This window comes from Lemur catta, chromosome 25 (genome assembly GCF_020740605.2).
Source record: "Lemur catta isolate mLemCat1 chromosome 25, mLemCat1.pri, whole genome shotgun sequence".
Taxonomy (NCBI): Eukaryota; Metazoa; Chordata; class Mammalia; order Primates; family Lemuridae; genus Lemur; species Lemur catta.
In genome coordinates this window covers 2,599,133-2,611,959 of record NC_059152.1, presented here as the reverse complement: position 1 = coordinate 2,611,959, position 12,827 = coordinate 2,599,133, and the positions used below count along the sequence as shown (strand labels likewise).

At 47.9% G+C, this 12,827-nt stretch overlaps 1 protein-coding gene and 1 long non-coding RNA gene across 2 annotated transcripts in view; both read right to left on the bottom strand.

The window, feature by feature from the left end:
* Positions 1-1,203, bottom strand: part of COQ8A (coenzyme Q8A) — a 31,389-nt gene extending 30,186 nt beyond the window's left edge. The window contains exon 1 of the mRNA XM_045537167.1: positions 1,100-1,203. The gene's annotated coding sequence lies outside the window, so the exon portion shown is untranslated. The remainder of the gene's footprint in view (positions 1-1,099) is intronic.
* Positions 1,204-7,841: 6,638 nt separating this feature from the next.
* On the bottom strand, positions 7,842-11,633 carry LOC123627543. The gene is made up of 2 exons (XR_006731331.1): positions 10,583-11,633; positions 7,842-9,541 (listed from the first exon to the last, which is right to left on the bottom strand). It is a non-coding gene; the product is annotated as an uncharacterized LOC123627543 (long non-coding RNA).
* Between the last annotated feature and the right edge of the window lie 1,194 nt (positions 11,634-12,827).

Below are 12,827 nucleotides of genomic sequence, written 5' to 3'. Positions count from 1 at the left end.
CACTGTCTGCACTATGTGCAAGGCTGAACAAAACACTCAGAGCCATCACCTGAGCCTTAAAGATGCTGCTCCTGTGACCCACTGGCCCCCACTTTTGTCTCTTCTCAGAAGGGCCCTCCTCAAAAGAGACAGTCTCCCAGCAACCCTCCTGCCGGGATGACCCAATCATCCAAGGCATGGCAACTGGCAGGCTGGCATCAATGCATCTGCAAATCCTTTGGCAAGGAGGTAGGTCTGGCAGGACCAGCTCCTCGGTCCTGTCACGTAGACCCAAGACCCAAGTCTTTCTACAGGCTGCAGGCTGGATCCAGGCTGGGAGGCTGCACACAAGCTTCTCACCCTTCAGGAAGCTGACATCGCTCACCCAAATGTCCCAACACGCAGACCTGCCCCTGCAGCACTCCCCATCACCCAAGGCGCATGGGAGAACTGGCCAAGGTTTGGCAGAGGGGGCTGTTGCCCTGTGCCATGAGTGGGAATGACCCAGGGAAGGGCTCAAGTTTAGGGGATGAAGCCCAAACCACTCACAAGATCCCCAGTGTTTGGAGGAGTAGGAGGAAGGGCCAAGGAAAAGCAAACGGAGAAAAGGACCAGGAAGGGCCCCATTTCCCAGGTTCATCCAATACCCAACAGCTGGTGCCAGCTAAGCAAGTCAACGTTCTTACACAAACCTGTAACCTGGGACAGCTAGAGCCCCAAGACACAGTGCAAGGGGGCCTGGGAGCGAAGAAAAGCATTATCACGAGAAAGTGAGGCAGGAAAGCCGTCCTGGCGACCAAGACGCACGGGCGGCGGGCACCGGGGCTCCGGGCCGTTCTGGGGACCCAAGGCTCCGCACGCGGCCCTCGCTGCCTCCCCGCGGCAGGGCCGGCAGGCTGCGGTGGGCACGGGGTGGGACACGGCCGCAGAGCCCCCACCCTGCACCTGAGGCGCCCGCCGCGCCCCGACCCGGCGCTCGCGGCCGGTGACACTCGCCAAGAGGAAGCCGCGCTGTCACCGGAGGAGAAAGCAAGAAGGACCCGGGCGGGGGTTGCGCCCAGCTCCGGCCGCATCCAGACGGCGCCCGGGCGCGCGGCGGGCGGGCGGGCAGCAGCCTTACCCGGCGGCAGGAAGCTGGGGCCCGCGGTCACCTTCGAGTCGCCTCCACGCGCTCCGGATCTGTTTACCTACTCGCCCGCGCCCGGGGAGGCCCGCGCTGGAGACCCGCCTCCGGGCCGCTCCCATTGGCTGCGCCGCCGTCGCCGGCCGAATGCCGCGCGGCGTGTGGGAGCGTGCTCGGCTCGTGCGCCCGGCCGCCAGCCAATCGGGACCGAGGGCGGAGCGAGGAGAGCCAATGAGAGGCCGCCCTGGCGGGCAGGGCCCCTCCCGCTCTTCGCTTCCCCACCTCCGCGCTGCCTCTACCTCTCGTTGGGCCGGCGGGGCGGGAGGCCGCGCTGTGGGGTTGGTCGCCCGCGCGCATGCGCCTTGAGAACCCTTGTCCGCGGCGCCCGGTGTGCGTGGGCACAGTGGCCTGTCGTCTGCAGTCCCCTGCTTGCGGGTGCTCGCCCGGGCTCCGCGCGGGCCTGGAGGGGAGAACGTGGACGGGACAGACGGGACTGCAGGGGCGCGGAGGGTGTCGCCGCTCGGAGGGCCGGGCCAGGCTGCTCTTGGTCCCGTCTGCGCAGCGAGGCCCCTGCCCCGGTTTCCGCAGAAAACTCCCGGAGGAGGGGCCGCGGCGGCCAGGCCCCGTCACGTCCCCTTCCCGCGCTGCCCGCCGTGTCCTCGGGCCGCCGGCGCTCGTCCCCGGACGGGCGGCTCTGCGCCGGCCGCGCCCCCACGCCGGGGCGGGTCGAGGGGAAAGAGCCCCGTCGCCCCGCGTCGAGTCCGGGGCTGCCGGGCGGTTTCCAGCGGGTGGTCCCCGGACACCGGTCTGCGGCGCTGTCCGGGGCTGTTGGTGGTTCTTGTAGAAAAGTGAAAACGATTTAGGGAGTTTTGCATACAATGAAATAGACAAGCCAAAGGACTGTTCTTTACTCTAAGACTCTTTTTTTTTTTTGGTATGAATATTCAACGTCATTGGAAGTTGTTTATTTTAATATTATTACTTGGAAGAATGTAAAGTTAGCTGCCCTGTGTTGACGCCCAAAATTGAGGAAGAGGGGTGGGTGACTGACGGTGATGAAATCCCGAGGGGAACTTAACGTCACAGCTCCTCACGGATCGCTTGGAGCGTGGCTCCCCAGGGGTCCGACCCGACCTGGGGCTGGGGAATCCGGCCGTTTCCCCCCAAAGAACCGAATTCCAGGTGTGTGTGATGTGGGAGGGCACAGCGGCGACCCCCGAGCCAGACTCCCTTCTTCCTGGGGGCGGGGGAGGGCTTTGTGGCCTCTCCGGCTGGGTACCCGGGGGCCGGGGGCCGGGGGGGGGGCTCCTGCCTGCGCCCTGGCCCACCCTGCAGTCCGAATTCTGCCTCCCCGTCCTCTCCACGCTAAATACAGTGTAAATTTTAACGGAAAATTACGTTATTTTGACTGAAGTTCCAAGTAACTCAAGTTCCAAACAGGGCAGGGCTAACAACTTGCTTTAAGTGAACTGGTCCCTTTTACCGCACAGGAGGAAAAAGCCCAAATCCCAAGGCCTTTCAAGGGTGGCCATTGCTCCCTTCTGCAGCGACTGATCCCTCATACGGCCCACGTTCCTCCAGCCCTCCCAGCCTGGTGAACCCCACCATGACCATGGGGTAGCAAAGTCCCCGGTTCATCCCTCCCTGTATCTTACAAACCCTCTACCCTGTCAGACTTCAGTTGGATGAGGGTGTGATTGTCATCAGCTCCTACTTCCCCTAAAACTGCTCGCCAGTGGCCTTCATGTTGCCACATCAAGTGGTAAATTAGATTCTCAGATCCTATCTTAAATTAGCAGCCACCTCTGACATAATTCCTTCTTTCTTAAGGGTTGCCCTGGGGATTATAATGAACATAACATTCTGGTTTGGATTGATACTAACTGAATTTCAGTAATATATTGAAGTTTTGCTCCTCTATAGCTCCATTCTTCCCCCTCTTTTGTGCTGTAATTGTCATACAAATTACATTTTTATCCGTTGTGTGCCCATCACCACAGATTTATAATTGTTGCATATTTATACTGCCTTTTATATTTAACTATGAGGTTTCCTTTACCAGTATTCTTTATTTCATGTGAATTTGATTTACTGCCTAGTGTCCTTTCATTTCAGCCCGAAGGGCACCTTTTATTTCTTACATGGAAGAAATGCATCTGGGGATGTCTTAAATTTCTCATACACACACACACACACATATATTTTTAGAGACAGGGTCTTGCTTTGTCACCCAGGCTGGCTGGAATGTAGTGCAATCATAGCTCACCGTAACCTCAAACGCCTGGGCTCAAGTGACCCTCTTGGCTTAGCCTCCTGAGTGGCTAGGACTACAGGCACAGGCCACCACTCCTGGCTAATTTTGTTTTTGTTTTTAGCAATGAGGTCTTGCTGTGTTGCCCAGGCTGGTGGTCTCAAACTCCTGGCCTCAAGCAATCCTCCCACCCCCACCTCCCAAAGTCCTGGAATTACAAGCATGAGCCACCATGCCCAGCCTATTTCTGAAAGATGGTTTTGCTGGGTATAGAATGCTTAGTTGGCAATTTTTTTTTTTTTTAAATTTCTTCAGCACTTTATTTCATGTCACAGTCTTCTGGCCTCCACAATTTCTGATCAGAAATCAGATGTTAGTTTTATTAAAGATCCTTACACATGGTTAACTTGCTTTTTTCTTGCTGTTTTTAAGATTCTCTCTGTGCCTTTGGCTTTCAATAGTTTATCATGTGTCTAAGTGTGAATCTCTCTGCACTTATCCTGTTTGGAATCCATGTGCTTCTTGGACATTCAGATGAATATTTTTATCAAAATTAGGAAGTTCTCTGTCATATTTCTTGAAATATTTTTCTGTCCCTTTTTCTCTTATTTTGGCACTCTCATATATGTTTGTACGCTTGACAGATCCCACAGATTTCTGAGGCTCTGTTCATTTTTTCTTCATTCTTTTTCCTTTCTGTTCCTCAGACTGGATAATCTCAATTGACCTATTTTGAATTTTGCTTATTCATGCTCCAGCCTGCTTAAATATGCTGTTGAGACCCACTAGTGGATTTTTCATTTCCATGATTATATTTTTCAACTCTAGGGTATCTGTTTGATTATTTTTTATAATTTCTATCATTTTATTCATATTCCCTATTCTGTTAAAGATCATTCCCATACTTTTATTTTGTTCTTTATACATGGTTTCATGTATAAATATATATTTAAAATAGCTGCTTTAAAGTCTTTGCCTAGTACGTCCAATAGCTAGGACATTAAGAATGTTTCCACTGATTGCTTTTTTCCCTGTGCATGGTCCATACTTTCCTGTATCTTTGCACGTCTCATAACTTTTTTTGTTGAAAACTGGACATTTTAAATAATATAATCTGACATCTCTGGAAATCAGATTCTCCTCCCTCCCCAGGGTTTGTTGTTGTTGCTGCTGGTTATACCTGTTGTTGTTTGTTTGCTTAGTGACTTTTCTAATTTGTAAAGTCAGTACTTTTTGTTATCTGTGGCCACTTAAGTTCTCTATTCAGTTCAGAAGTCAATGGTAAAACAGAGATAACCTTAAATGCCTGGAACCAATCAATCATTCAGTCTTTGCGGAGGGGCTCTGGGTATGTGTTAGAACACGCCTTCAGCACTCAGCTGGGCAGCTGACAGCTCTGTCTTGACGTAACTTCCTGTTTGCACAAAGCCTCAAGGTCAGTCAGAGACGTGATCTGAGGGCCTTCTCAGGTCTTTGATCGGCATGTGCACAACCCTGGCATGGGCGTGGTCTGCTAGAGCCCAGGGAATATGTCAGAGCTGTTCAAAGTCCTTGTGGGCATCTTAGTCCCCAGCAACTCCTTTTAAGGTTTTGCTCAGTCTGTTGTTTTCCCCAACTGGTACTCACCGCCTCAGGCAGCTGCAAAGTTAAAACACGCGTGTCATTTTTTTTTTTTTGACAAAATACCCCCTGGGAAAAAGTCTTTTCACAACAGATGAGCTCAAGTCATGTCGAATGCAGACAGCCTTGCAAGTGGGGTCTGCCAGGGAAGCAGCAGACAGGTAAAATAAGGACAGTTCTTTGAGAACCAGCCTTTGACAGACTGTCAGGTCTGTTTTCCCTCGGGGGCAGCCAGGCCACTGCAGGAATGCGGACCACCACTGTTCAAGGCTACCTCAGGGCTCGAGAGTTGGGGGCGAGACCAGAGCAGGTAAAAACACCAGAAAGCTCACTGTTGTTACTAAGATTCAGCCATTTTTCTTCAGTGAACACTCTCCAGGTTGCTGCAAGCCTTTGGTGAGTTTGCAGAGTTCTGGAAAAAACATTTATTTTGACTATGTTTGATGGTTTTTTCATTGTATTTGTGGAGGACAGAATTTTCAGAGGTCTTTGCCACTTTTGCTGATGCCATCCCACCTCATTCTTGAAACAGATAATCTTAATTAGCTCCCTGGACGTTACACCCTCCTGCTTCTCCTAGGAACCCGTCATTTCTTCCATTGCTCAGGCCAAAAACCTTGGTGTCCCCTTCCTGACTCCTCTGTTCCTCTGACACCTCACACCAGATCCATGAGCAAATCCTTCCACCCCATCTTCAAAGAACCTCCCGAGTCAGCTAGCTTTGACCTCAGCATCCCCAGCACCTTAGGCTAAGCCAGCATCAGCTACCATCGGAATCGTTTCAACAGCCAACTAATTGGGCTGTTTCCACACATCTTCCTACAGTGATCCTTTGTTCGGTTTAAAGCAAAAGTCAGATCATATCGTTTCTAAACCCAAACCCCTCTGATGGCTTCGCATCTCACTCAGAATAAAATGCAAAATCCTTACTTTGCTCTACAAGACTCAATATCCTCTTTCCTGCAGGAAGTTTGCAGATGTTATTTTCAACTGCTCTCCCCGCCTCATATTACCTCAACCAAAAAGCCACCTCGAGGTGTTCTAATATGACAAGAAGAGTCACAGTGGCTCTTCTCTGCCTGGAGCGCCCTTCGCTTGGATACCCTCAGAGCTCACTCATGCACTCGTGTAGGTCTCTCACAAAATGTCACGTCATTACAGTCCTTCCCTCATCATCCTATGACCCATCCTGTCCCTTGATCCTGTCTTCAGGAGACTCGGTATTCCCTACCTCACGTTAGTTTTATTCCTGCTGCTTTTCATTTCCTGACACGTATCTACTTACCAGTGTATTTATCATCGGTCTCTGTGAAAGCAAAAACTTTGTTTGTTTGGTTCACTGCTATATTTCCAGCACCGAGAACAGTCAGCAACACATAGTAAGTGCTCAATAAATACTTACGCTTAAGAACATGGACCCTGGAGCCAGACTGTCTGGGTTAGAATTCCAGCTCTGCTACTTATAAACTGTGTGACCCTGGGCTAGTTACTTAACCTTTCTGTGCCTCAGTTTTCTCCTCTATAAACTGGGAATAATACTAGTATATATGTCTAATAGGATTGTTGAGGATTAAATGAATTAATATATGCAAAGTGCTTAAGACCATGCCTATCACATAGTATATGTTATATAATTTTAGTTGTTATTTTTGCTTAATGATAAACCCAACATTGTAATACATATAATATATTCAATAAAATGTTATATTAATCCATTTTTGGCCAGGTACAACAGCTCATGCCTATAATCCAAGCACTTTGGAAGGCTAAAGTGGGAGGATCACTTGAGGCCAGGAGTTTGAGACCAGCCTGGTCAACATAATGAGAATCCATCTCTACAAAAAATTGAAAAAAATTAGCCAGCCATGGTGGCACTCACCTTTAGTCCTACCGACTCAGGAGGCTGAGCCAGGAGAATCCCTTGAGCCCAGGAGTTCGAGGTTGCAGTGAGCTATGATCACACCACTGCACTCCAGCCTGGGCAACATAGCGAGACCCTGTCCCTACAAAAAACAGAAAAATTAGCCAGGTATAGTGGCGCATGCCTATATTCCCAGCTACTTGGGAGGCTGAGGCAGGAGGATTGCTTGAGCCCAGGAGTTCAAGGCTGCAGTGAGCTATGATGAAGCTACTGCACTCCAGCCTGGGTGACAGAATGAGACTCCGTCTCTTAAAAACAAATTATTTTTAAATCTATTTTTACTATATTGTTACCATACTTATATCTGAAGATGATTTATAAACTTTAAAATGAAAAACTTAAAAAGGACCATATTTTCTGCAATTTCATCTAATTTATTGGCTATTGTAATTCAAGTGCTTTTAGATCACTTGATGGTACTGACCCATACATACTACATATATATATGAAATTCTCAGATTTTGCACGCCAAAATCAACTACTTCAGTAATTTTATCTTTTATTTCTAAACCAGAAGTCAAAGTATAGTCTTTATAATACTTGGAAAACCTATTTATGTACTGGTTGCAATACTTTTAACACTGGATTCTAAAGGGGAACAGCTTAATTTTCTATATAAGACGTTGATCCCTCACAGCTTCCGGACATGGAGAAGAAGTCAGAAGGCACATTTGCAGAATCATAATTATCGTGATTACCTAATTGTGTCCAACATCAGTCTTCTTTTTGATTCCTGAGTCATTTGGGTATTAATTAAACATGTGGCTAAGAATAAAAGCAAGTTGAAACCGTGTGATGGTCAAAACCACCAGCACAAGAAGAACTGCTTCCAAGCAGGGAGATGCCTGAGCAACGGAGTCATGGCCCGGACACCGTTCCCACGACTGCCCAGCGTGCCTGCCCACAGCCCGGGGCTCCCAGACAGTTCTGTCATTACAAGAAAACAATTGTTTAACAATTCTTTTATTCATTGAATGTAAGAAAGTAGAAATTAAAACAGAGTCCATTACTGCTTTAAATACACAAATTCCCCATGACAGCTTCACAAATGACGCTTTTCCTCTTCCCCTAAAACTTTTCCTATTTTCAAAAACTTTTGAACATTTCAAGTAACTGATTTCAATCTTTCATTAGGTAATACATTCACTTGATTATTTAAAAATCTTTTGTAGCATGGTGGTGAGCGCCTATAATCCCAAATACTCAGGAGGCTAAAGTGGGATACTCACTTGAGCCCAGGAGTTCGAGACCAGCTTGGACAGTATAGTGAGACCCTTGTCTCAGAAAACAAAATCTATTTTAAAAAGGTTTACAGTGAAAAATCTCCCCCAACTCTATCCCTCTCTCACCTCCCTCTTAGCTTCAATGTCCCACACGTCCACACTCTCCCACACAAACATAACCACTGTTACTAAGTTTCTTGTCTCTTTTCAAAGTTTCTTTATATTAATACATATACAACAAGCAAATGCAAACTTACACTCTTACATTTTATACAAATGGCCTTCCTATGCACTCTGTCCTGCCTTTTCATGTAACAACATAGCTTGAAGCTCTTTTGGAGACCAGCACATAGAGAGCATCTTTGTGTTGTGTTTTGTTTTGTTTTAAGTATTATGCTATGTGGATGAACCATAATTTGTTTAACCAGTTTCCTGTCATACGGACGTTTCTATTCTTCTGCTGTTACACACAGCGCTGCAGTGAATGATCCACCTGCGCGAGGCTGGGTCGGTCCCCCAAGAGCCGGGCCGGGCAGAGCGCAACGTGCTCTCACTGTGCTCTGGGGCTGAGGCGCGTGACTCACGGGCTCCAGGATTAGCCACCCAGCCCAAACGCTCCGCTCAGTGCTGATAACCCAGCAAACGGATCGTTTGGTAGCCCCCAGAATGCACCGTCACGGGCCACCATCTGAGGAAGTCGCCAGACTCAGGAAAATCCAGCCCGGTCCTGCTAGGAAAATGATTTAAAGGAATTCCCAACGCTGTTAAAACCAAAGCAAGACTAATTGCTGTAATTAGCTGACTGTACAATTAGCAGTGATTAAGCACTTTACAGAAGAGGCTCAGCTCAGCCTTTAACGACGTCTGCGGCTTATCTCTCCGTCTTCCCAGCCTGCGCTCCTGGCCCCCGTGTGCCTTCTCAGTAGGGGACTATTCTGCTTTTTCAGATGAGTTTCTTTTCGACACACTGTAGCACGTGGACATTCGCCCATGATGCCATAATCACTGGTTTAACATTTCTATGTTTAAACTGAGATATAATGTGTATACAGTAAAATGCACAGATCTTACATCTACAGTTCATAAATTTTTACAAATGAAAATATCATGTAACCAATACCCCAATCAAAAAATAGAAGAATTTTATCCATCCAGAAAGTTCCCTCATGTCCCTCTTTCCAACAGCCCCCTCAGCACCCCCACCTCTCCCCAGGCACCTGTTCTGAGTCGATTTCGTTAAGGGAACATAACTGATGATATGACATGATGTGGCAGGTCCACAGCGAGTGGTCCGGCTGGAAGGAAGCTCCGGAATTCTGTGCAGTGGCCTTAAGAAGCAATAGCTTCTCTCTCCCCCAGACGGGATGTAGCCTGGGTTGCTGTTCGCAGCCATCTTGCAACCATGACCAAGCCTGAAAGGGAATCTGGCCCACAAGAGAGGGCAGGGCAGAGAGAATTACAGAGAAATGCAGCTGGAGCCCTGATTAAAACGTTTCATTCAACTTCTCAGCCATGTGAACTAATAAATCCTCTGCATGGTTTCTCTTACTTTGCAAGCAAAGGCATCCTAACTGGTGCATGGGGAAGGCAGCATTGCACATGCACATGTGTGTACACGCTCGTACACACACACACACACACACACACACACACACACATACAACCTAAATCTTACTGCAGGGGGAAAACACACCTCCATTTCCCTGCAAAGGTTGCAACATCTGATTTTATAAAATTACACACTATAAAGCTTTTGGTAACAATTACCAAGACATGGAACTGGATGTCTTTGGATAATTTCTCATTGATTTTGATATTAAGGATGATTTTGTAATTTTAACCCGAATTCTTAAGAGTACATCAAACTCTGGCAAGTCGTAATAAACTGTAAAAAGTTTGTTTTTTCTTTTAAAACATTAATAGATTGTCTGTCTTTTATTAGTAAATTAATAAAATCAGCTTTTCCCTTATTATGAAATTTGTATTTTCGACATTTTCCTTAGAAGGTGAAATGGGCTCTAATATTAATAATCGGAAGGTGATATTGACTTGTTCTTGACCGGTTCCATGCCTTGACCTTATTTACAGCTTCAAGATTTTCCAACTTGTTTGTTCACTTGCTGCCCTGGGCAAGCATCCCTGAGGCTTCTCTCTAGGGGCTTAGCTCCTTGTGGGCTGGGACCATGTCTTGTGCCTCTTTCATAACCCATGACACGGCACATCCCCCCCTGTGCCATGCCGATGGCAGGGCTTCCCAAGGGAGCGGGTGGACAGCCCATGGAAATTTCCACAGCAGCTGCTGAGCCCCAGCACCCCCCTCCCCCAGACCTGGGACCTGGCCTGCAATTCCGACCAGCCCAAGGACACTGAGCCTGGCTCCGGGTCAGGCTCCGGGTCTATTTATGACTTTTTATCTCAGGGTTCGCGCTTTGGCACTTTGCACCCAGGAAACCTCCTCCCCTCACCAGTCAACACGCAAACACGCGTCCTTATCTGGAAGCGAGGAGAACAGTGGGCCAGATCAACAGACTCTTCCCCTGCGGCGGCCCGGGTGGCTCCAGCATCTCCCCACCTTTGGTTCGCCCATCTTGTCTGGGGCCTGAACCTTTGATGGGAACAAAGAAAACCTTCTTACGCTAGATAAAGTATCTTTATGTTCCGGTGAAGAATTTATTAATGAACTTATTTCTCACGTGCTTCCCCTTACTAGGAAAACCCTGTGTCCAAGGTGGTAGGAACCGATTCCTCACTCCCACTGTAGGGGACCCGTCGCTCATCAGCCCAAAGGCCCCACCGGCCCAGGAGCAGCCGGTGTTGAGGGGAGAGGGGTGAGGAGCTACCCGGTGGCTGCGGCTGTGACACTGTCCTTGCCGCCCAGGCGAGGACTGAGGACAAGGAGAAGGAGCCAGGGAACCTGAGAGCACAGCCAAGCACTGCCAACACACACCCTTAGGTACATACTGTAATCTTTCTGCGCCTCGGCATTGTAAAGGGCAAAATTCCTGACCCACCTACTTAATTCTTAATTTTGTTTTATGATACTATAGTATTTTCCTAATGGCTATATTTATTATGTTTCTCAGAGAGATGCCAGTGGAGCCTCCCCAGATAAGATTGGCTCAAACTTCTATTCTCTACCTTGTGCAAGTCTGAAGTCCTCCTAAAAGTCTGGCCGGTTCTCAGGAGGGGAGCCTGGGCAGAGGGCAGGACGAGGCTCACGTTTAGTCGACTCTGGTCCTTTGCACCTGCCGAATGGGGTCTGTGGCCCATCTCACCACCTGCGAGCCGCCCCTGCCTGGCTTCTGACCTGCACAAATCACATCCCGGCTACCGAAGGAGCTCACAGATCAGTTAGCTTCATCTTTGACGAACCTCAGTGGCAGGAGCAGGTTCCTATTCTACCTAATATTTTTACTTGTGTTTCAGGTAAACATCTAGAGCCGGCATCATAGCTCACTGCAACCTCAAACTCCTGGGCTCAAGCAATCCTCCTGCCTCAGCCTCCCAAGTAGCTGCGACTACAGGCACATCCACCATACTCAGCTAATTTAGAAATGTTTCTGTAGAGACAGGGTCTCGCTATGTTGTCCAGGCTGGTCCTGAACTCCTGGCCTCAAGCAATTCTCCCACCTCGGCCTCCCAAAATGCTGAGATTACAGGTGTCAGCCACCATACCTGGCTAATGTTTAGGTTTTATAGCAATACTGCTAGAGCTATGAAAAACAGCTTTGTTATCAAAATTCCTGCTAGATGTACAGTTACAAAATAATTTTGTTATTGTACATCTAGAACTTTCTATCTTCTAACCCTTTTTTCTCCTCTAAAAAAATTCAGTTCTTATATCATGTGTTTTGATAATGTATGACTTCCTACAAATGCAACTATCATATTACAGTGGAGTAGACAGAATTGTGTTCAGTTTTTGAGACTTTTAGTCCAAACAGAATGCAGAAGTACTTGAGCAAGTCAACAGAAAAAGGAACAGAACGGATGATACGGCTCTGGAAACAATGACAAAACAGAAGATATTTAGAATTGAAACTGACGCATGTGCACCTGGGAGAAAGGAAGTGACTGGATTTGGACTGGATGTCAGCTCAACAGCAGGAAGGACTTCCCGACAGTGAGAGGTGACACCGTGGGTCGCAGGAGCTGTGCAGGTGGTGGGGAACACTGGGCTCCAGAGTTGGACCAACCTGAATTTGCCTTCTGGCACTTTCTTGCCATGTGCACAACCTCAGGCAAGTTACTTAGCTCTTTTAAGCCTCAGTTTCTTCACCCATAAAAAGAGACAACTCTCTACTTCTTAGTGCTGTTACAAGAATTAAATGAGTGAATACACGACGTTTGCTTATCATAGTGCCTAGCGTATAGCAAAATGTTATGTATTAGCTGTTATGATTGTTCCTGGTGACCGAGCTCTGTTTCTGGATGTTCAAGTAGAGTGCACACGATCACTTATGGGAGGCATCACAGGACAGATGTCTGCACTAGGCAGATGGCCAGGACAAGTTGCAACCTGGAAGGTTCTGCAGTCAAATCAGTTAGACAAAGGTTGGAATAATCAAAGTTCAACAGGTTTCTTTATTCTGTGGCCTCACTGAGCCTTTAATGCACAACCCTGAATTTTAAACCTCCCATCATCCTTGGCCACAGAACCCTTTACCTTGGGACGTCGTGAGGGGAGAAAGTATTCTGAACACACTTTGA